Raw genomic sequence first — 25,285 nt, forward strand, 5'->3', positions numbered from 1 at the left:
CCCATTGGCATGAATATTGATAGCCTACCCAGCAAAATTAGCCATAAGCTATACAAAAATCAAAAATCAAAATGGACAACGTGAAATGGCTACAGGAACATCTAGCCGTGACAAACATGTTTAATTAACACAATCAAACGCATACTGTGATTTGATGCGCATGTAGCAGTTCAAGTGATGGAATCTAAATAGTTCTAAAAAACGGAGATGTCAACATGAGGCTACAAAACAAACACAAAAACATAAACCCATGGAGAAGTCGTGGTGAGATGTCAAATCTCAGTGCCCTTACCCACAGTGCATTGTTTTTTTTCTTAGCCTCTCATTTGTTGTAATTGGATGGGATAGTCCATAGCCTGTAAAAGGAGGTAGTCCCACGTCCGCTGCATCCCTTCTGCCTCCTCTGCCTCCCTCCCCCTCTATCTCGCTCAGGCGCTGCCTCTATTTCTCTCGGTTTGTTGTTACCCTGAAATCGGGATTTTTTTTGCCACTGTACAAGGTTCGCATTGACAATGACGCAAGCAGGTGGGGATATGTTATAATAATACTGGCCTGTATGTTGAGGTTTTGCAGTTCAAGACACCGATTTTAAGGTAAGAGTTCACCATTCATCTATGATTCAATGACTTATTTCTGCTCCCTTTAATCGTATAGGCCTACTCGTTTATGCGAGTAGCGAGTGATGTAGGCTGCAGTGCATGTCGTGCTGATCATCTTCTGATGTCAAGGCAGAGATAGATACGGTGTCCAGTGATACAGGCTATTGACATGGAAGATGTTCGGCCATAAACTACACTAGCACTAAGAACTTTATAGAACTATAATTAAATTCATCAACAGTAATCTTACACAGACACGAAATTCATCAACGGTTCTACAAACAAGAAAAGTGCTATTCAAAATATTTTAAAGACCGAGTAGCACACTTGCTTGTGTACCGAATGAAAAAACGCTTGTGATACGCTAGCATGTTCGGAATAGCCTATAACTTAAAACATACGTGTGTTCGTGTATGCTGTGAAGACCTCAAACGCAGATTGAGTTTATGTTATAGCCTGGGCTATAATAAAACAAGTCCAAGGCACCCGTGTGTTTAGGTACCCGACACTAGCAAACATGTTATTTCTTTTCAGACTTCAAACCGTGATAGATTGCGCTTCTGTCTGTATGATCTGCCCTAAAGAGATGTAGAATTTCAAGCGAATTTTTAATTCCCGTCTACTTTGTCGACTCCTTATGATAAAGTCGTGTGGCCTCGATTTTTGCGTGCCCGTTACCCGAGCAGACTGTTTTTAAGTACATGACTAGCCTATAGGTTGATGGGCCAAGGCTTGTTCACTGTCACCATGATAAAGCTGTTAGCCTAATAAAAGATAAAGTTTCAGATGATAAATTGACGCTACACCATAATTTAATGATGTCTGTATTTACCACCATGGTGGACTGTCAGCCAAGAAGCCCTAATCTACAGTTTTTCCTCATTTTTGGTTCCAACAATTAAGGCTATAATCGGTTCCATGTGTTCTGCTGAATTCATCCCAATTAAATATAACTGACACGACAATCACAAAAATCCTATCTTTAATTCTAGCTCTTCTGTACAGCACTTCTGTTATTCAATCTTGACAGTGATCTGGCACTTTTCTACCGAAGTTTCCTTCTTGATTGACCAAGGCATGTCATTCGTTGATTGGCAGGATAGATCAGAATTCCATATGATGTATTTCAAATTCCACTAGTTAACATTTCCATCTAGTATTGATTAGAAATAAATAAATACTAAATGTTTACAATTCCAGACCATATGTTACTCATACTTACATTTCCATATACAATGCAATGTAGAGCCTATATTCTAAATAAGCGCCACTGTAGAACACTGTCAGCTGAGAAGAATGCTGCTACTCAGACAAAGCATTTTACAATTGTCAGTATGTAACCTGCACAGTTCAGCATCAAACTAGAATTGGCAACTTGGACTTGGAGGCAAACGTTTTAGCAAGGAGGGCTAAAACCCATGGGTGCTTATATTGGTTCCTAGCATGTTTGGGGAATGGTTGGTGGACGGACTACAGTAGGCCAGTTGGTGGAGGCAGCAGTAGGCCATCAACTATATTATAAACATTTCAAATTCAATACATTGTGGACAAGTATTATTCAACATAACATTGTTAGTATTAACTTAATGAAAACATAGACAAAAGTACCATAAGCTAATTAATAGAGGTGTAACGATTTACCAATGCAAATCGGAAACCATTTTTATTGTTAAATGAATGAAAATGAATGAATGTCTACATTTAACAAATGTAATGAACTTTATTAGACTGTACCATATCGCATCACATCAAATCATAAAATATATCGTCCCTAAATCGTATCAAAGCTCATGTATCTCGAAATGTACCGGATATTACAAGGGAGGCATGCACACACCTACTAATTAACTAACACAATTTTCCTTAGCTCTGTCACCATCTTAGTTGTCCTCTGACCCAGATGTTTACAGATGACGTATGACCATGGGCATTAGAATTGAAACACATCTCTATGAATTTACCTCAGAGTAGCAATATGTGGTGATACTAAAAGGTAACATGTCCAGTATTTAGCAGGCGCTTTTCTCCAAAGCTGGTCGGCTGCTTATAGGGCGGCAATGCTAACCACTAGACCACTAACACCGGACACTTGACAGTTGATGTCTTGACAGTGCCATTCAGAGATATGAAACTCTGTGAAACTAATTTAGGTAAGCCTTTTTAGCAATAGCCTTATTTTTGCAGATATGCTTAAACTTTTTTGGATCCTGATACTTAGATTGGTTAGACATGAACTTAAGTTCAAGCACCAGGTTTGGCCCACACTCATAATATCAACTGGCGTTCTTCTCATCTTTAGCTTCTATTATGACACTGGGGGAGAGGCTATTTTGTATGACTTTAGTTCAGGTCTGTGACTGAAACAAGAAAACCCTGATCTTTGACCTTTGACCTATTTGAAAGATGAGATGTTAGCAGATGTCACTGTAAAGAACCCATGGCTACTTGGCTACTTTTTTTTCTATAAAAAAGGGCCTGATCTGTGTACAAATGGGAGCTGTTGACTACATGGACTTTTTGTTCTGTTGGCCTTTGAAAGGCTCTGTCTCAATTTTTCCAATTTGTGTGACTGGTGAAACCTAATTTTCAGTTGCAAGGAGGGGAAGTGAGATAGGTTGACACCAATGTATAAAAAGCACTAAATAAGCAGGAGGCAAAAAAGTTTAATTCTTAAAGGTTAAATATTCATAGAAGTTGTTATGTTTGATATTAGAACATTTGATATTTTCTTAATCACAGTTTATGGAAAGGTAGAAATTTAACCAAGTCAGTTGTAAAATTCACTGTCACTGCATGAAAAGTGGGACTTTCATCCCCTGTGAATGCCTGAAAGCTCACAAATTCTCAGAAGCAGTTGTAGCTCAAACTGGACAGTCTTGAGACAGTGTGCTAATACAGGCCTGGGAGCTCCAGAAACTGTTCTAATGTCAATTCTTCGGCGTCACAGAACAGGCTCTGGACCTTGGTGCCGGCACCATTGACCAGCCACAGAAGCCAAGCCAATGGCATTGACCAGTCACATAGGACATGCCAAAGGCATTGACCGGTCACATAGGCCATGCCAAAGGCAATGACCGGTCACATAGGCCATGCCAAAGGCATTGACCGGTCCATATCGTTGCCAGTGGTTCGTTCTCGACCATTTCTGGCACAGGCGAAAACAAACTTGGCAAAGGCATTGACCGGTCGCGCACACTGGAGCTCCCCAAGGTGGTACTAGCCAGTATTAGCGTATAGAGTCATTAATGACCAGTTTGAGCTACAATCTCCTTTCCATATTCTGGGCAGTTTACTGCCTGCAAAGTTTGTTTTCGCCTGTGCCAGAAATGGTCGAGAACGAACCACTGGCAACGATATGGTGTGTCTGTGTGGAGGGCAGATCTGGCACATGAATAGCAGTGAAACCGCCTGGCCTGAATTTGCCTCACTCCAGTACTGGATGAAACCACCCCTTAAAAAAAATCACTCTTGATTGGTTGGTAGATCTTTCCCCATTAGTCACCCTGGGCCATCATGAAAATAATAATAGATGTTGCGGCCATCACTTATGGTCTTAAGTTTAAGTTCAGATGCTGACGTCAGCTAGCATGCTAGGATGTGTACTGGTTGTAGAAAACAGGTCAGTGCTTCAGATTACATACAGAGTGGGTTATTTGCCCCAAATATGCTCATGTGCCAAGTAAACAACAATCAATAATACTTTATATGTAACTTATCAGCAGCTAGCTAGCTACAATGTGTTCTATGGATCTTCGGTTTAGTGATAGCAGCAAGCTAACAATAATGGTCGAGAGCTACAGTTAAGGCCTGCAATATTCTGTTTGCCCTGACAGCATTCGTGTTGCATATAAACAACAAACCGAGACGATGTAGACATATCAAAAATCGTGTAGACACCTTTATGCACATCAAATATTTCCCAGTAATAGACTGCGGACACTCTGCTATCTTGTTTCGATTTTTTTTTATTACTCCCGCCACTCTGAACAACGTAGGCTTCCAAATCCCACACACGCCGAACTGATTGGGTCTCAGGTGGTTCTTATTTGCATAAAGTTAAAGAATTGGCAACTTTGAATGGGCTGCAGAGGCGGATTCTTCCTCATGCCGCCCAAACAGACAGAATTCCGCCTCCCATTCAATCCCAATGAGATTGACGCAAATACTGCCTGGTCATATGCTGTGTCTGAACGAACGTTTAGTGTGCACCAACAGAACAGTGTAGAAGTTGAAGGAAAGATGCAGCTGCCCACACAACAACAAATGTGAAGCTCACTTTGCCTAGAGAGCACGACTGGGCAGCTGTGTGAAAAGAACCACTGCCCAGCCACTAGAACAAAAGAATGCCCCTAGTAAACCCTGTGCATTCAGGAAGCAGCACAAAAGTCCCTCAGCCTCTGAGAATCCCTGTACCAGGTGATCATTGGGGCTCATTATGTCTTGGCTACTTAAACCCATCTCTAAACAGACCACGCTTGGTCTGACACCTGTTGTCAAGCCCTGTTGTCTTCTGAGTAAATAAGGAGCAATAAACTTGTAAATACAGTCTTAATTCCTGTGGTTCTGCATATTTTTTTCCCCGTAGGGTTAACAGTATGCATTTCTTTTCTGTTTCCTTTATTATACAGAAAGACAATTAATGGTGACCACACTCAGTAGAGATTGACTGTACCCTTTTAGGGCAAAGCACACTTTGGACTTGAGGCCTACAAAAGAAAAGGCCATTCTAGTTGCACACACAAAGAATGCTAGGCAGACAGGAGTAGGGGGTTTTGCGTAGGGGCATACACGTCTTTATTCATCCATGTATTTGAATTCATGTGTTGACAGAGCTGCCACTGTGTACAGCCCTCTGTTCTCATTCTCACTCCTCACAAGGGCCAGCTTTGTATCACCAGCGCTGCATCCTTGGCATAAAGATCAGCAAAAAGCTGAGGCCAACATGGCATGCAGGGAAATGGACAGTGAGAAATGTATCCTCTGTCCCCCGCCACCTACCAGCAGAGCTGCATCGGGGAAACAGGCAGAAGTGAAAAAAGGGAGAGAGGGAGGTAACAGTGGTCAAAAGCATTTGTTGCCCTCCTGAATTTAATATCTTATTGTAGCCCTAGAATCATTGATATAATAAGAAAGAGGGAGGCTAAAAAGAGAGGGGGTTGCTTTTCAGGAACAAGAGCCAGTAAGCAACAGAGAGGCTGGGAAGGAGGGGGTACTTACCATAAATTACTGAGTGAGAAGCTTACAAATACATCTCTAAAGGCCCTTGAAGATGCCTATAACGAATCATTTGTACTGCAAAAATATGCCAGGGTGGCACAGTAGTCCTTCACTAGAAAGATAAGTCCTCAGTCTGACGTAAAGTCAATGTGTTGTTGTTCATTTACTCCTACTTTTCCTCTTTCTTGACTTGCTGACTAATAACTTTGTGGCTGTTCTTGCTAGACCACCATTACTCTTGTTCAATCTCAATCTCAATGTGTGTCACCTGTCTTCACAATCTCTGCTTCTGCGCATGTACATGAGGAAGTGACAGTTACACTACCTTCTCTCTGAGAGATGTATTAGTGATGCAGCCTCCCTAGTTGAGATGATTCATAATAGTAATCATTTGCTGGTAAAGATGTCTTTCCTTAAATGTGTATTAATCTCATGGCTCCCAGGACCCCTCATGTGGACTATTATACTTCACAACAGAGTTCTCTGTCTGCCACAGCAGATTTCTATACTCTGTTGCAGGATTCTCCTGGACAGATACAGCTGCTGCTACTCCTTCAGGCATATCGAGGTCCCCTTACCCACCTGAAAGAATTGCTGGCTGAATGGAAAACCCAAATGCATTAAGACAGGGAAATCTAATCAGAAGCAAAGAGGTTATAGAAGCAAAGACCTAACATAATACACTCAGAAATACATGTTTGTGCTAAGAGGAAATGGACAAGACTGCATATTTTGATTTGATGTTTTGCTTTTTCCCAAGTCTTAAATGCAAGTCCTCATGTAAATATAATTCCCTTTTAATTTTAGATTACAACCAATAGGAACACTCACAACCTCCTTTTCATGCCATAGTGAATGGACCAGCAAAGCTTGAAACATCTCCTTAGCTTCAACCCTTGTGTGGTCTTAAGGGTCAAACATGAGCTGCCACCATGTGTAAACACCAGAGAAAACCCTTAAATGATCCTTTTTCAACTTGAAATTTGATTACTTTCCCCAAAGTGACCGCAGAAAGTGTATCATGAATGGCGGGTTGTTTCTTCATGCAAAATAGAATTGGGGTTTAAAATTCAATTAAGATTTATTTTAGGGACTCTAGGACAAGGGGAGTATACAGAATGTTAAGACTACACAACCAGATGCTCTTGTAGTTTCATCTGGCTTCATCTCAGATCAGATTCTCCGGTCACCTGTGGAAAAAAACTGATTTACCAGGTAAAACCTGATACTGTAATGGTGGTCCTGCTCAAAGCCACACTCAAATCACTCTCTAACCCCAAGATGGATGCTTTATAGTTGATGTTGCTATTGATTGGATAAGGGATAATGGTGTACACTGAATGCAGAGATTACTGAGGTCGCCCCCTAATAAGGTCCTCTGTAAACTTGCCCTGCTGTCTCGCTCATCAGCCTGGTTCCTTAGCACCAGTTACTCTCACGTTTAACCAACTCATCTCGTTTTATCAACTTTCTCATTTAATCGTCTCAACAAAGCTATCATCCAAAACATCATATTGCCCTTTCTATATCTGTCTATGAAGTATGTTATGGCCAAATTCCATTAGATTTTTTCCCAGAATCTGTGTTTTCCATTAGATTTTTTTCTAGATTCAGTTTTATCTGATTAAATCCATTATTATCAACTACATTGTGGGGACAACTATGCTGTAATGTGAGTGTAGGGTAGCAAATAGTATAATCCCCCAAGACCAATGCAATTATATTTAATATAGTTTTATTTGGGATTTCTTAGAAATCATTTAGCAGATGCTTTCATCCAAAGCTACTTACAAGGATGTATACACATTTTTATCCTTACAAGGATGTATACACATTTTTTTTATATTTACACTGATGCCACACTGCACATCAGGAGCAATTAGGGGTTCAGTGTCTTGCTCAAGGACGCTTCGACAGGGAATCAAACTAGCAACCTTCTGATTACTAAAAGACTTCTCTACCTCCTGTACCACTGTCGCCCCAAACTAAAGTAATTGCACATTACCTTCCGGTTTCGATGAAGACTCTATTCTGATGCTCTCCTAAGCCAACAAGTGACCGTATTTCCTGTTTGGTCCACAATGCAGGGATACAGCTGTTCGCCATCAGTGTGTTCGTTTTAAAGCCACTGAACGCGAGAGGTTGAAGTATACCAAGTTGTTTTATTAACTTACTCTCTCTAGCTCTCTCTGATATCTTTGATGTACCTGTGTCACTCACACAGGCTCAAATTTAGTGTATAACATAGTTCAATATATTTCTCTCACTTAAAAATGTAATTCTGTGCAATTCTGTGTGTAACCATGATTTCTGTTTTAATATCTGAATTCTGTGATTCCATCCACGTTTTCAGGCAGAAAATCCATAGAAATCACACCTATGTGTAATATGTTTTATGTCTGTGTGTATGTGTGTGTATACATGGGGGTTTTAGTGTGACACATGGTAAGTGTCTGTTGTTATTTGGTACTTTAGCTAAATTCGAAGGCTTTAGTAAGTGTGCTAAATATATTTATGATGCTAATTCAGGTTGTGCCTGATGGTTTGATGCCAGCATCTTCTTTGTGTTTGTGGCATATGAGCTTTTTGCCTTCTTCTGCTGCTTGCTGAGTGCCTGAAATATTTAACAAGGCTTTTGCTATTTTTGGAATGAAGCGTTCTCTCCCCGTCTCTCTCCTGCACTCCCCTCTCGATTTGTCTTGGTCTCTTTCCCCTCTGTTTTATCTTGCAATGACTGTGTCTTACAGATTGTCTAGGAAACATATGAGTTTGTTTACAGATAGGAGGATGCCATTTTTAGCTGTCATCTTGACTCTGAGCAGGGTGAGCCCATCCTCTCATGGCTCTTTGTCTGATTTGGGATCGAGGGGCCTGCTTCTAGTGGTAGTGAGGTGGTGCGAACATGCAGTCCGTAAGCATCATTCCCAAATAATCCTAGACCTTTTTTAAGCCTGACGTGATATTTGTTAATTATTTACACTGATATTGAGCAATTCAGGAGTAGATGTGCATACCTTGGAGAGCCCAGCCCAAACAGCGATTTAGCCAATCCACAGAAAGCGCATGTTGTGGCTTTTCATTTGACATTTGATGCACTACACTCGCAACTGAAATTAGTCATTCAATCATGGCTATAACAAGAAATAATTGCATGCACAGTAGTCAGGAAAGTGCAACTTCCCATTTTGTTCCCCTGCAGCAGGCAGAACGTGGTTTTAGCCATGTCCGGCACACCTTGCTACAAAATGACACCTGCAACGGGCGCTAACGTGTTAGCTAACATGTTAGCTAACGTGTTAGCAAATCTGGGCCTCAGTGTTTTTAAACATTCTCAGAACATTCCACTCTCTTCAGGATTCTAGAGAGTGTGAGAGCCTTGACTGTGATAGATGGAAAACCAGAGCTGCCCTGGCAACACTTCCTCATTTCATCACTGCACATGTGAGAGGAACATATGTGTCCTGTCTGCAGACATTTGTGTTGGAGTTTACCCAGATGTTGATGCCTCACAACTATAACCAACATGAAGGATTACTTTAGAAATCAGATGGCCTGGATTAACCAGACCGTCTTTAACATTTCATTTTAATTTCTCTGGAATTGTAAATCTAAGTCTGGATATCTGCGTACCTGTCACAGACCTGGCTGAGGTATGATCAACGCATAACTGGGAATTGAATTGTCCTCAAAGTACAAGATTTATTCAGTGAAAAATATACTGTTTGGGGAAGTTCCCTGTTTATTTGAACTAACAACAGATATGTGTATAATATTCTTTGTCATCTAGAATTTGTTTGCTACTAGAAGAAGATTTGAATAGAGGGATGGTTTTTGTGGCATGGCATTTTCATTGGTAAGGCCTCTCAAAGATTTAAGGCACATAAAACCACAAGGAGAGCTATAGGTCATATTAGCTTTGCATAACACAACATTCCTATTCACAGTGTCCCTGTGTTTGAATTTGATTACTGGACAAAATAGACATACTCCATATTTGTTCCTTTTGTGGTGGAGCTGAGGGCCAAGCAGCTAGCAGAATGATACCTTTCAATCATCATTACTCTTCATTTTAGCAATGATCTGTCAGGTCAACATGAGCATTCCCATCAAAAGCTTATCAGGCACTTTTAGAATGAGAAAACTTCAGTATCTATAGGTACAAAGCTTGTTGAATGAGAGTGGTGTATCACAGGACTCAGAGACTGGAGAGGGGCCAGTACACATAACTGAATTAAGACTGAGTCAAGCTTGTTTTAACTAATTAAGGCCTGAGAACATAAAGTACTCCCTGATCAGTTTGAATCATGACAGTCTTCATCTCAAGAAATAGAAAAAACACCAAAGAGATATCTTCCATGGGCTGTGTTGAGCATGGGTGTTCATCACTGTCTGATGATTGGGGGAGACGTGTGTCTAAAAGGTCTTTATCTTCACTTTATCAGCCTCTTAACTCCTCATACCTCTCTAAACAACCATATAGTGCACTACCTGATACTTCGTCTAGATCCTTTGCAATTTGTCCTGCCGGACAAATAAATAATACAAGGTATGGCTTTTGAAGAATGTTTTTGTTAGTGTTGAATAATTTAGTACTTTGTAAGATTCATTTATTTTATGGAAGAAGACAAAAAAAATATCAGACAAACACACAGATCACAGAAAAAGAATGATCCCAGAAGAATGGTCTGAATTTGCTTTATAGTCAATAGCTGAGATTCACAAATTCCTACTTATCCAAACAAAACCTTTGTCTAATAGGTGGGTAGACCTTTGTGCTGTTGTTCAGGACTGACAAAGATTTCCTGTAAGAGGCAACTGCAACCAGTAATCATAACCCCCCTCACTGTTAAGAGCTATCGATCCCTGCCCTTCCTCTGCCCAAGCTGCCTCTCCCCACCATCTGCCCCCTTCTCTATTACAATTCTCATATTCTCCATCTCATCATTTGGAAAGAGGAGAGGGAGGAGTGGAGTGAATGGAGGCAATATGGAGATTCAAGCGACCTTTATCTAGACATGTAGGTCACTGGGAGATGGGGTAAAGGGAGAGGTTAATTGATCAGCATTACTGATGGGTTGCTTACTCTTCAACTATACCCAGTCAAAAAGGGCTAAGAAATCTACAACCCCCCCCTGCTCAGAGGCACAAACAAACAGACATTCATGCTTCATTATAGCATATCAGGACAGTGTGTGAATATGAACCTTTTTGTTGATCAAGTACAAGTACTGAATACTCCAATTTGAGTATTCACCAATAGTATCTATATTAGTACTTTTTATTACATTTCATAGCCTGTCAGGAACTGTTGTAATGCCCAACCATCAACATAATTAAATTAATGTTAATAAATATGAAGATAAATAAATAAAGTGTACGACTTATCAACATGCATACTGATTTAAATTCCAACAAAACATTAGTGCCGTGGTTCTTAAACTGTGTTCGATCGAACCCCAGGGGTTCGTTGAGCCACTCTCAGGGGTTCGGCAGGGGTCAAGACACACACAGTATAGCCCGGTTCACACTAGCAATGTCGTTTTAAAGAAATCATATTTTACTTTTCAAATTACGAAGGGTTCTGCGAATGCACTGATGAAGCTTGCAGGGTTCAGTACCTCAAAAAAGGTTAAGAACCACTGCATTAGTGGCCGGTTCAAGAATCTTCAGTCCTTTTGAGTGATCGTTAGGCATCATCTCCTTTCTCCTCAAGACTGCCTGAATGGTTGATTATTTAAATGAAGGTGGTACACATTTGTTTAAAAGCCTGCATGCTCATACCTATGGCTTTATAAGTTGAATTCAGTTTCTCTTATTAGAACTCTATGCTTATGCCTCCTCTTGATAAGCTCACAGAAAATGTTCAACGTGATGTCCTCTTTGTTCATTTTTCCTTTCACACTGCCTAAAGGTTTTGCCATCAGTGGTTTTACAGCTCAGTATTTTGATTTGTTAAACCAGCTAGGTAGGCTAACTCTTCAGCCAATCATTGTATAGTCTTTGATAATTCTCTGTTCTGTTTCACACACACACACACACACACACACAAGTTATAGTTATTCATGTTTGCCTTTTGGCATTTGTATCCGCATTTAGACACACACACACACACACACACACACACACACACACACACACACACACACACACACACCTACACAGTTATACCCTTGTTTCTCTCAGAAATGTATGAGATGCATGAACAAAGGAACAGTGGTTTTGAAATACATAGGAGAGGAACTGCATGTCTGACGTGGTCCCACACGCCTCTTGAACTCTGGGGTGGGGTGTGTTGGGGTCAGGGGGCTCTATTCTCATGATAAGTGAAAGGACATTGGGTGGATCTGAGAACTGTTCGATGCTGCTCTCTGAGTATTACAATCAGTGTGTCTTTTGGATTGCTTATGGAGGAGGAAGATCAGAGAAGTCTGTTCTCATTTTAAGTGTGCAATCATTCCGAGGAGCAGCTTAAAGAGACATTCATTTTCTGCCTTAGTGTTGTTGAATCTATTGTTTTGTTATTGTAGATGTTAAATAATGTTAGGAGCCTGAGATTAGTACTAAGTCCCGATTTTAACAATGGAGGTGGTGCATGAAATGAAATCATATTCATATTCAAGACCTGAAAAACTGTGGATTTAATCATGTGAATGCACTGTAGATATAGAATATTACGGTCCAAACTGTACCATTGACATTTGGCAAGGTTTGCAACTATTTTTATGAAGCACGTCATTACTACAACGTAGGGTTTTGTATAGGACTAGTTTAGACTCAAACCTACAGTGGCAGTCGTGGGTATGCAGAGGCCCTTTTTAGGCACCTAATGGCAGAAACAAGATCGATCCTCCTCTAATGTGTTAATGTCCTGTTTCCAAAGAAAAGCTTCATGTCATATTTTCCTTCCTTTCCTGCCCCTCACTCCCTCAAAGCACATATAACATCAGTGTTACCACTGCACCCATAGATACATTCTATCAAACACACAATGCAGACCAGACAGTCACATGTTCTTTTTGAAGCTTGGGCACGTCATGTGGTTGCCTGGCTGGAGACACAACTCATCCCTTTGTCATGCAAGAGGACAGGGAGGTATTTTTACTCACAAGGCTATGGAAGGGTGGCTGCTTCACAGGGGAATGTAGTCAGACCTATTCATCCACAACGACAACATGTTGAACCCCAGGCTGATTTGCAGCCCAACAGTCCCTGGCACAATAACAGGATATTACATATGCATTCCACAAGGATACCCAGACAGAACTTAGTCTAATCTAAATGTTAGATTAGTTTTAATGCTTGAATATGTATGTACAGTTGCAATCTTAATGATTCACCCCCTATAACATTACAGACATGGCATTAATGGCATGAACAGGTTATTGAAAACATATGAATTAATATAGTAAACTAAATTCAATAATATACACTAGAATGATTGATCAACTTTGATTTTACAAATAGTTCATACCAATAGCATCCATGTGTACAAAGAAACATGGCTTATGTGCTGTGTAGGGGTGTAAAAGATAACCGATACGTATCGATATCTGTTTTTAGCATGTAAGATACGACATCGATGCGTGAAGTCCCGTATCGGTTTTAAAATTACATGAACATGCCCGATTTAAAAGTTATGAATTGATTCAGAAGCGTTTGTCCCTCCGTTTTTTGCTTTGCAAAACACAAAACACTCGCTGACCTGTTGCATTTGATCTCAGTCAGAACAATGACAGCTTGTCATTGGCCATAGCCCGCATAGCATAAACCAATCAGGATGTATTCTCAGAAATAACGCCAAGACCTTGAGAGAATGACAGATTACAACTCTCATTCATTGCAACGGCTATGCTAGCTATGCTATTCAATGGCCAATGCTATGCTAGCTAGCTACTTCAGCTAAGGAAGATACATCGTTGTTGATTGCGTGTTTCTACAGACATTCCTGGGGTTTAAATAATTATAAAATAATAAAAAGGAGAACATTTGTATCATTTACAATTATGTTTAACATTTATAGTCTTGATTCTGAAACTAAATAAAAGCATGAACACTGCAAATGTCAGTGAATACGTAAATCAGGGGTGCCCAAATTCTTTCTTGTCAGGGGCCAAATATTAATCGGAGTGGAGGGACGCGGGCCAAAACCAGAGTTTCATGTAAGGTCATGCCTAAATGTCGAAATGTATTTCATATGTGTACCCAATTAACATTATCATTAATATACATACCTGCAAACTCAGACGGGCTTAAAAAGATGACAAACCAAGCCCCTGTAGGGGGGTCTGGGGGTATCCCCCCCAGATTTTTTTGTTATTTTAACATGTAAATTAAGCATTCTGGTATACTCCAAGAAGAAAATAATGGGGAAAGATAACATTTGCTTCAGGTAAAAAAAGAAACATTTATTAACATATCATACTAATTTAATGTCATCTATTAGTATACACAGGGAAGATGTTAAAATCCCAGTGCCATAGGTAGGGGACTTATATAATGGCCAATCAACTAACAGCAGGTTAAAGGCTAATAAACATGATTGCAGGCAACAAGAGTGACTACTGATGTTTCGATGGAAATACTCCCATTATTTTCTATTTGTATCCGTCAAAAGAGAAAAATATAACAGTTACGTGTAAGCTGTGCCGTGGAAACAAGCACCTTGACTGCACTTGACTCCAAAGGCTACCTCCACAAACATTTGTGAAGCCAACACGAACAGGTGAAACTTGTAGCGAGAGAGCGTCATGCCTTGACCTCAACTGAAGGACAGACTGCCCCAACTCAGATAGAGAGAGAGAGCTTGCACATTGACTACTGGTTGTTTTCATATTTCATATCAACATACACATAAGTAAGGTACTTACAGTTGGCAGGTGCTCAACTCGTGTTGAAATGTGTGAATTTGAACTCATGAATATGAACTTGTTCTACCTTTTCCCATTATACATGTATTAGTTAAGTTGAGAAGACTATAACATCAGCTAGATAACTAGCTATCATTTCATGCAAACGGAGCTCTTCCATTTAAATAGTTTAAGGTTAAGGTAAAAGCTAGCTAGTTAGTTAGCATAGCAACAAGATAACCATAGATATGGATCTGTATTGACAAAAGGTCAATAGCGCCCCCCTTGACCCATCTGAAACGATGTTTAAACTGTGGCCAAGCAGTGAACTGCAACCAGTCTTAGTTAAATGTCGTTGAAACAGAGACCCTGTTAAAAATGGGTTAAAATGCTGTCTAACGAATGACGTTCTAACTATAATTCTGACCGGAGCGCGGGCCAAAATAAATCCAGCGCGGTCCACATTTGGCCCGCGGGCCCCAAATTGGGCAGCCCTGACGTAAATAAATGGCAGTAAGCACTAAACTTAATCGCGTGGATATAGTCATAGTGGAACAGAATGGACACATACATTCTGCAACAGTAGGCTTACCCATAGGCATAGTCTGTACTAGGGCTGTAACGATATTGGATCGAACCGAGAAATCGCGACACTCTGGGCCACGAACCTGCATCGCGATGCGAGGAGGCAGAACCGCGACATGCCCTCAGCGGTCACTTGATACAAAAAGTTTGGTTCGCTAGTAAAGGCGGGCTTCAGCGTTGGGGTTAATTGTTGCGCAAAATTTACTCAGTGCAGTTCATGAACCCAAAGGTTGCGCGTGTTGTCATGAGCCTGCCATTTGCTTGGCAGATAGAAAGCTGTTTCCCTAACAGAAAGTCTGAAGTTCTTTTCAAACCTTTGCTTGGGTAGCACTGCTAAACTGAGCAGACATGCAGACTACATTTTAGTAATCCCATCACGTAACATTTGTTTTCAACAATCACATAGTATTGCATGCATAGTATAACAAAACAATCACATAGTATTGCATGTTTTACTGTGGTAGAAAATATGTTAGCTTAATGCTAACGTATATGGGAAATCCTATAGAGACCGCGCTAGGTATTAGCATCAATTCATTCACGTTAATGTTTTTGTATGAGCCTGACATTTGCTCTGCAGATAGATAACAGGTTCCGAAGTTTGTTGAATGTTTTTCAACAGCATTGCTTTGAGTAATAAAAACCTCAATATTTGGTTATAAATTGTTTCTTCATTTTTTTATAGCTCATACTTCTTCTAATGTGAATTAGAAAATATATTTAAAAAATCGCGAGGTAAAAAAAAAAATAATAATAATAATATCGTGGGGTGTATCGAACCGTGGGTCAAGAATCGTGATACGAATCGAATCGTGAGGTAGGTGTATCGTTACAGCCCTAGTCTGTACTATGTCTATGGGCCTACCTCCACCTCTGCCCTGGTGAAATTAGGTCTGAGTTTCAGAGGTTCCGCTAGAAAAAAATATTGCCGGTCAAAATGGTCAGATTTGTAATTTTCCGGATATCTTAATGATAAGCCGGTCAAATATCTAGTACTGCTTCTAAATAAGCATATTGAAGAAAACTAACGACAGGCTTTGTATCTTAAAGAATGACATAATCAGGATGTATAGAATGCAACATGTTTATTTTGCCTAAGTTTACAATGAGGAAAAAAACATGAATGTCTGATGCGCGTCAATAAGTGGCCTTTAATCGAAACCTGCTGTGGCGTTAAATTGAGCGCCGCAACATAGTCATTGCTCTGACTATGTTTAATGAGAGCAGATATACAAAAATTATTCGACCCTCTTGTGAAACCGTTGCGTGGTCATGCCTTTTCGCAATGCGAACAGAACATTTTATCATTACCTTCAACAGCCCGACACTTCGAGCTTTTCTCTGGTGGAGCTGTCCGAACATCTATGGCTTCAGGTATTACAGGTTCATCCATAATCAGACAGTTCACCCTCATCAGTTGCGTTTGTCCTTTTAAAGCTAGTCTGCTTGGCCATGTTAGATCCTTCTCACTCAGTTCGCTCCTTGTTTATAACCGACGGTTTGCGCTTTATTTGAAATGCAGCATAGGTGTTGTTTAATAACTTTCAAACGGCAGAATAGCCTGCTCCTTTAAAACATAGCCTAATAAGGGCAGTGCATGTTGCTTTATAGCCCTAAATATAAGGGTTATTCTCAAATTGCGATTGTGTTTGGGAGACGGTATTTTAAAGAAATTCCAATAGGACAATTTGACCAGTGAGATCTATTTTTCGGACACATTTTTTTCCCTGACAAAGTCCGGCAATTACTGGACAATGGAAACGCTGCCGGGTTTACTGGTGCTTGCTTTGAAATGATTTTGATCTAGAGCTGGCAGGGCATTTCTGTATGCAAGTTCAGGTGCCTGAGAAAGCGTATTCAATTAAGAACACATTTCCAGGTGTTCATGAATCCAGCAGAGATCTTTTCTTAGGTTGGTATGAAGGTATTTAATCAGACACTTAAGATACTGTTCGAGAATGAGGTCCATTGTTTCCTCACAACTTAGTGTTTTCAATTATTGAACTGCATCGAATCGCATCGCATCAAATCGTACTGAATCGTTTTTTTTATCAACATGCATCTTTTCTTGTATCGTATCGTGCCCATGTATCGAGATGCGAATCGAATCGTTTCTGTCATGAGAGATTTACACCCCTAGTGCTGTGTAAAGGAAAGAGGGCCAGGATAACATCAAAACTTTAAACCTTTTAAGAGCAGGAAATGGTCCAGCTGCAGTGCCGCTGCTAGCCATTTTGGTGCCCTAAGCAAAACTCCTTTAGGAAGAAAAGGGAAAAAAAGGTTGTTATATCAACCCCAAAGGAGGGACACTTTCTTCCAGGTGCCGGCGCGTGCTAGCCTGACGATGTCATACTCATAATTCTAGTCAGAATATGAGTCTGAGACCGGACTATTGGGCTGTGATTATGGGGCGTGTTTCAACGAACCAGGAAAGAAAATTCCTCTTCGCTGAATTGGATACCTAGAACCAATCAGAGCAACGTAGTATTTCCATCTGATAGATTAAACTTTTACCTGATCCCGTAGGAAGGACGGCAAAAACATCTTTTCAATCGACAAATGCCTTGATCACGTTTCTCTGTTCCTCTTTCAAAATGAATGCGCTGTCATATCTGTTGATGTTACTTAATTAGCACTCAAGGCTAGAAGCTACCATTCGTTTGAATGGTTTTTTTTTCTACGCGTTAGCATAACCTATCAATAATGCTCTAGAGTGCTTCAGTTAAGACCCATAATCCTGGGCAACACTCGTTTTGCGTATACACAACTAACCGAGTCAATGTAGACATATAAAAGTCGTGTAGATAGCTTAAATCATATAAAATATGTCCCACTAAGCTTCCGAGACGGCGCCATCTTTGTTCGATGTATACCGGTATTCTATCTATACCTGTCCATCAACGTATAAAGCCCGCCCTTACAATTTGAATGGTCAGATCACTTTTCGGGGCCGTTTAAACCCTCCCAACTAACTCGACTCCAGACTGAATCTCCAGACCAAAAATTTTGTGGGCGGAGTTCAGGCTGGTATCCAGGCTAGGCGCGTGCCAACAGCTGACCAACAATAATGGAAATCGAAAGGTTTCATTAGCCATACCATAAACCTATTCATTTCAGTGTAATTTTGGGAAACCACTACTGGACTTGCTAGGATGTATTATTCATTGTTCTGTCTCAACGTCCTACTGTATGTAACTCAGACTGGTTGCAGTTCACTGCCTGGCCACATTGTTTTAGATAGGTCAAGCGGGGGCGCTATTTACCTCTTGTCAATACAGAACCTTAGTTAGTAGCTAATGTTATATTCTCCTCGATTTAACTTCTACCATTATATTGGGTGCCTGTGACATTTCTTATGAACGAGTTCATATACATGAATTCATATTCACACATAGTAACACCAGTTCATCATGTGTAAAGAATGCTGATATGAAATATGAAAACAACCAGTAGTCAATGTGCAAGCTTTCAATTCAATCGTGATTTAAGATTCTCTATTTGATGTGGGGCAGTCTGTCCTTCAGTCGAGGCATGATGAACTCTCGCTACAAGTTTTACCTGCTCGTGTTGGCGTGACCAATTAGGCCTACTATTATTATTATTTTTGTTGGCATAACAAATGCCAGTGGAGTCAACTGAAGTTGAGAGGCGCTTGTCTCCAGGTCAAAGATTACACAAACTGTCATATTTTTCTTTTTCACGGACAAAAGGCTGTGATTGGAATACGGGACTGGAGCTGTCCCGGACGGGACAAAACAAAATCACCCATAATTCGGGATGACACGGACCATTTGGGACGTTTGGCAGCCCTACTTGCACCTAAGTTATAACATATTTGAGTGTGCTAACATTATCAATAACGTCAGCTAGTTCGAAGTGTATGCATAGGCTAACCATTTAATTAGCAGCACATTTCCCGTATTTAACAATGATTAAACATGGACTTACTTGAAAGTGATGCACAGGCATCATCTTGCAGTTTCTTACTGTTTCTTTTTTTCTGCCCCTGACTCCTGTTGTCTTTTTGAGGCAATTTTTTTTCCTAGCCACTGAGATAGGAAAGGGCACAACCACGGCGAGCTTGGGAAGTTGAGTGTGTATTTGTTTTTGTTTTCTGGGGGGCAATTAAATATATCTCTTGTTCCGCCTGTTTTGTGATATACATGCCTTGAAGGTGCCATATACTTCTATACTGAAATAATATCGGCATAATAATTTTTATAACTAAGATGATTTTTCAGTTGCCTATTTTTTGGTGTCCCCTCAGAACGTGGTGCCCTACCCGCAGCGCGTAGTGCATGTTATGGGAGCGGCGGCGCTGTTTATGGATGAAGGTCTTCATCTTCATAAGCACTGAGTTAGAGCCAATAACAAATAGTTTGGAGTCGGTTTTATTGCTATTTATTTATTCATTATCCCTTACATGCGGGTATGAATCGTTTAGGGTCATACGCTGGCAGATACACTCTGGATACATTAGTTCGAATTGTTCAATTCTCTGAGCATGTAGCATCTGTTGCCAGAGCTTGTCTGTTCACACTCCAGCCTGCATGTGTGGTGAAACAATTGCAGATGATTCAGAATGTGGTGTCATAAACTTTGATTGGTTTTTAGTCAGGAAACATGTAGTTTGTGTGCTAGTGACCCTGTTTCACTCTCCTTGTAGCTGCTCAAACTGACTTGAAATGCTCCACTCACGCCAATAGGACAGCCACTGGATCGCCACCAGCCAATTCAAATACTACAATTCAGCTTTATTACCCCTCTCAAAGTCTGACTTTTCATCTTTCACTCTCATCACTGGGCAAAAGGCTTCCAGCTGTTTCTTGCAAAGCTGCTAGACAAGGTAACATAATTTAAAAATCAATCATCTTTAGGATAATCATAATTAAAATGAAATTTTAGCTGATTGGTGAAATATTGAGTTATGACTAAATAATAATTTACTAAACCATCATTGGATGAATGAATCCAATCGCAAAATCACAGTGCAGGCTAAGTTCGGGAGAGTACCATCCCTGTCAGTCCTCTGCACCTATTGCCAGGCAACCAGCATCCGCTGCTTCCAGTGGTGATCATATACCTTCCATCTCCAGGCAGAAAAGAATTCCTTGATTGGATTCAGAAAAGGGGAGAATGCAGGGAGGAATTGAATCATACAGGGCTGTGCTCAAACCATTCATTCACGAGGCAGTGGAAGGCAACATTGTCCTAAATGATGACATAAAGAGACATGCCAGACCCCTACAGCCCTCTCTCTTCGGGTCTTTCATTCAGCGCGTCAATAATTGCGATGAGGCGTTCTGTATTGTATGGGCCAATAGTTGGTATATGGCAAATGACACCATAATTGGAGATGACACATGGGGATATTGGCGCCCCCTCTGGCCTGGCAGTGGAACAGTGGCCCTTGGCTGAATTATTGGCCTTCCATGTCTCCTCACTTAGGTTGAAGAGAGGTTGATTGCAACTATTAACGCCAATTCAACCAATGCCCCCTCTCCATCACTCTTCTCAGCTCTCCATTTGTGCTTCACATGGGCACCAGAATTATGTAGGTACCTTGCCTTGTGAGCGGGTGTGGAATAAATGTGTGTGCAATTGTGCATAACAAGCAATACCGTCTTCATGAGGGCCACCAAGACAATATTGGGCCTCATTCTCGAACGCAGTTGAGAAGAATTTAAGAAGGACTTAGGACTGAACTCCACTTTGGTGGATTTAGGACAATATTTGCCATTCTCCAACGTTTTCTCATCTGGGATTTCTTCTGAACTTCAGAAGACTTTCAGAACACGAAATAGCAGTCGTAAATTTACCGGAGTCTTCTAAAATGCGATTACTCAACGGGGCCATCTTGTGGTTATTTAAGGAATCGCGATTCTCATAGACATCCTCAGATTTAAATAGTTATAATAATAATAAATATGAGAATATTTGTATAATTAACAATTACGTTCACATTTATAGTCATGATTCTACGAGGCATCTTGATGTCATCAAATAAATTAAAGGACTACACCAGGATGCTGCGCTAGTCTATTGAGTCTAGTCTGTGCAAGTACAGCAATCCAGACTATTCTCATTTGCAGTGTTGCGTCTAAACGCGTTCATTGAAAAAAAGTTCAAGAACTCGTTCATAATTTTGGTGAACTTGAACTGAACGTACTGTATAACTGCCTGATGAACGATACTGTGAACACATTCATTCTGGAGTCTGTGAACGGCACGTTTCGTTCAATATGGTGCCAGATTTCTAGAGACTTCTAGGCAAAAACACACAATTTACAGTACTGTATCCAGTGTTGCATTACCATGCGTTCATGTGCACCTGGATTTGCAAACGTAGTTCCGCGTGCATGTGTGGGCACGTTATATGATATGAACAAAGGATGGGCCTATGTGAAGCGCAAAGTTTGAGTGTTTCCTTCACGTGTGTGGCTTTGTTAAGGCCAATGAATGTGTAATCTGTCTGATTACAGTGCCAAGTTGGAAGAGGGAAATGGTTGGTTAGTGATGCATGCAAGACCCTATGTTTCTGGGAAGCAATACTTACAAATAACCCCAGGATGGTGTGGCGAAACCAACTGCCAAATAACCGTGAAAAAATATCCCAACAGTTATGTCCGGTGAAGAAAACAAATTAAATACAGTACAATGGCAAAGGTAAATTATACAGCCGCGGAAAAAATTAAGAGACCACTTCAAAATTATCAGTTTCTCTGGTTTTACTATTTATTGGTATGTGTTAAAGTAAAATGTACATTTTAGTTTTATTCTATAACCTACTGGCAACATTCCTACCAAATTTCAAATACAAATATTGTCATTTAGATCATTTATTTGCAGAAAAATGACAATTGGTCAAAATAGCAAAAAAGATGCAGTGTCTTCAGATCTCGAATAATGCAAAGAAAACAAGCTCATATTCATTTTTAAACTACACAATACTAATGCTTTAACTTAGGAAGAGTTCAGAAATCAATATTTGGTGGAATAACCTTGATTTAAAATCACAACTTTCATGTGTCTTGGCATGCTCTCCACCAGTCTTTCACATTGCCGTTGGGTGACTTTATGCTACTCCTGGCGCAAGAATTCAAGCAGCTCGGCTTCTTTTCATGGCTTGTGACCATCCATCTTCCTCTTGATCACATTTCAGAGTTTTTTTTATGGGATTCAGGTCTCGAAATTGGGCTGGCCATGACAGGGTCCTGATCTGGTGATACTCCATCCACTGATCCATTGAACCAAAGCGGACTGGAGGGTCTCCTAGTTCGTCTTCTCTGATGAGTCCAATTTTCAGCTTTGCCCAACACATGGTCGTCTGATGGTTAGACGGAGACCTGGAGAGGCCTACAAGCCACAGAGTCTTGCACCTACTGTGAAATTGGACTCATCAGAGAAGACGAACTAGGAGACCCTCCAGTCGGCTTTGGTTCAATCCTTATGGTCTTTTACAAACCTCAGCCAGGCAAAGTACAACGTTGTCCCGGAAGAAAAACTTGCTTCCTTTTGCTCTGACAATGTTCCCCAACTCTGAGAAGTGTTTTTTCCAGCAAGGCAATGCTCCATGCCACACAGCCAGGCCAGTAAAGGTGTGGATGGAGTATCACCAGATCAGGACCCTGTCATGGCCAGCCCAATTTCGAGACCTGAATCCCATAAAAAAAACTCTGAAATGTGATCAAGAGGAAGATGGATGGTCACAAGCCATGAAAAGAAGCCGAGCTGCTTGAATTCTTGCGCCAGGAGTAGCATAAAGTCACCCAACGGCAATGTGAAAGACTGGTGGAGAGCATGCCAAGACACATGAAAGTTGTGATTTTAAATCAAGGTTATTCCACCAAATATTGATTTCTGAACTCTTCCTAAGTTAAAGCATTAGTATTGTGTAGTTTAAAAATGAATATGAGCTTGTTTTCTTTGCATTATTCGAGATCTGAAGACACTGCATCTTTTTTGCTATTTTGACCAATTGTCATTTTTCTGCAAATAAATGATCTAAATGACAATATTTGTATTTGAAATTTGGTAGGAATGTTGCCAGTAGGTTATAGAATAAAACTAAAATGTACATTTTACTTTAACACATACCAATAAATAGTAAAACCAGAGAAACTGATAATTTTGAAGTGGTCTCTTAATTTTTTCCGCGGCTGTATTTGCTTTGGAAGTTACCAGTCTTTAGGGAAAAAGAGTTATGCTGGTAGATCCGATGTTGATGAGGCAGACAGAAGAGATTATGAAGATGTCCTTAGATGAAGAAAATACATTGTAAATGATGCCTTCTTTGTTACTGGTCACTAGGTCACTCCATAGTTCCTTATGCAAGTCGTCTACACAATTCCGTGCTTTGCCTTGCTTCTGTTGCAGAGGTAGCTAGCAGGCTGATGGTTAGCTGCTCATGCTAAACGTACTTATATCCTAGGGCAGGGGTGGGCAATTATTTTTCCCAGGGGGCCAAATGAGCAACTGAAAATATTTTGGAGGGCCGGGCCAAAATGCCAATTTTATTTCTATATAAAAAGCAGTAAATGGCATTGTTTTGACCGCTGGTAAGAGTGTATGTTATTATTTAGCAATTCAAATGTGACGTTAGCTTTCAAAAATATAATTTATTCAAATTGAATTTCCAAAATGATTTTCATTTTCAGTCACATTAATAACAAAGGGCATTTTGAGTTTCATATACTATTGAAACAAGGATTTTCTTAGCTTTCTAAAGACATCACATCATCTTTGTAGCCAAAATAAACAAGACAACAAGTCACTGAACTGTGTACTGTGTAAAGAAAAGTTTCCCAGTTTTGTTGCCTTTTTGACTTTATATGTCTATATCAGTGGTCCCCAAACTTTTTAGGCCCAAGATCACCTATACCTTTGAGGCGTTGAGAGAAAAAGACCGTCCAGACTCCAAACTGCACTAACAGCTTAACTTTTTATTAGGCCTAGTTGTAATTGAATCAAATTGATGTGACCAAGAACACATTTAACCAGGGGTTCTCAATTATATCAATTATCAATCCATCTCAAACTATAATTTTTCTAAATTATTTCCACAGCCCATATAGAACCACAGACAGCAATTATTTTATTAGTTTAACGCTGAAACTCTGTGTCAGATTTCATCTTCATATCCAATTTAAAATCTCTATCTGTCTGCGATACCGCTCACGGCCACTACGCAACTTCGGCGCTCTCACACTTGCCATGCATACACAGTAATAGAAAGCACACGCAGCATCTACTGTTTGGGCAAACCTGGATACAGGGCTGTTAACGATGTGTTTGTCGCCTGGAGGTCTCTAGAAATATGGCGCCTTATTCAATTTCAAGTTCAATTTAAGAATCCTCCTGAGAACACTTCAGCTGTGTTCAGAGATATTTTCTGACTATGGTCTTCCGAAGTCCGTAAAAAACAGATAATTTTTTTATGGAGATCAACAGGGAAAGTCTCCGAGATCAACACGTCGATCATGATCGACGGGTTGGGCACCTCTGGCCTATATTAAATATTTAATGTTTTCAGAACTGTGCAAAAAAAAAGTATTTTCTAATTATCATGTAACCTTTCGCGGGCCAGTCAGAATCACCCGGCGGGCCGTATCTGGCCCGCGGGCCGTACAATGCCCAGGTCTAATATATCCCCGTTAGCGATGCGTTCCTGGCTTACGAGAAATCTTAGGTATTCGTTGCCGTTAGACTTAGGGGAGAGTGAGGGTGCACAAGGCAGTGTGCTCTCTTCAGCTTGCTGGAGCAGAGAAAGGACGTCTGTTCCCGGGCAATGCCGGTGGGAAAGAGTCTGCACTCTTTGTAGTGCAGGCAAAAAAAGAGGTATCTAATGGATGGAACTGGTGGTCTTTTGTCTAGTTCAGGGGGCAGTTACAGTTGAAAAAGAGGCTGACTGTTAACGTAGGTTCCGGAATAAACCATCTGCGAGGTCCGGATTAAAGTCAAAACAAAATGGACAAATTCCAACAAGTGTGAAATATCTAAATTATGGGAAATAGGCGTACAGTAAGTAAAGTGCATGTT

The 25,285-nt window shown here is 40.4% G+C and overlaps 1 protein-coding gene across 1 annotated transcript in view; it reads left to right on the forward strand.

The window, feature by feature from the left end:
- The first annotated feature begins 499 nt into the window (after window positions 1-499).
- Window positions 500-25,285, forward strand: part of pcbp4 (poly(rC) binding protein 4) — a 68,066-nt gene continuing 43,280 nt past the window's right edge. Inside the window, exon 1 of the mRNA XM_080845878.1 lies at window positions 500-593. The gene's annotated coding sequence lies outside the window, so the exon portion shown is untranslated. The remainder of the gene's footprint in view (window positions 594-25,285) is intronic.

This window comes from Sprattus sprattus, assembly GCF_963457725.1.
Source record: "Sprattus sprattus genome assembly, chromosome: 10".
Classification (NCBI taxonomy): domain Eukaryota; kingdom Metazoa; phylum Chordata; class Actinopteri; order Clupeiformes; family Clupeidae; genus Sprattus; species Sprattus sprattus.